This window comes from Gavialis gangeticus, unplaced genomic scaffold, assembly GCF_001723915.1.
Source record: "Gavialis gangeticus isolate Ggan-Ray unplaced genomic scaffold, GavGan_comp1, whole genome shotgun sequence".
NCBI lineage: Eukaryota > Metazoa > Chordata > Crocodylia > Gavialidae > Gavialis > Gavialis gangeticus.
The window spans coordinates 121475957-121476274 of NW_017729032.1; the positions used below are offsets into that span (position 1 = coordinate 121475957).

General features: G+C 63.2%; 1 protein-coding gene across 3 annotated transcripts in view; it reads right to left on the reverse strand.

The window, feature by feature from the left end:
• ABCC4 (ATP binding cassette subfamily C member 4) overlaps positions 1-318 on the reverse strand; it is a 351018-nt gene that overhangs the window by 296838 nt on the left and 53862 nt on the right. The window contains exon 1 of one of the 3 annotated variants that reach the window (XM_019524313.1): positions 253-312. The exons of the other annotated variants lie outside the window; for them this stretch is intronic. The gene's annotated coding sequence lies outside the window, so the exon portion shown is untranslated. Of the gene's footprint in view, positions 1-252; positions 313-318 lie in introns of those variants that run through there. 3 annotated transcript variants of the gene reach the window in all.

The following is a 318-nucleotide window of genomic DNA, read 5'->3' on the forward strand; positions in this document are numbered from 1 at the left end:
GATACAGTGATAAATACAGCAGCAGAGTGATAGAAAGAAACAGCTCTCGAGGGATATGAAAGAGCGAGTGACAAAGATGGCAGATACCGGCAGAGGACAGCTGGATACACGGGTGCGGGCAGAGAGGAAGAGAGTGCGCCCAGCCACAGGCTTTCCCGAGCTGAGGCTCCCTCCAGCCGAGGCTGCGAGAGGAGGCGCAGGGAGAGGCCGAGGAGGAGGAGACGAGCCCGGCTCCCCGCGGGCCGCACTCACCAGAAGAAGAGCCGCGAGCAGAGGTTGGCGCCCTGCAGCGGGTTGGGCTTCTCCGCGCGGGGCAGC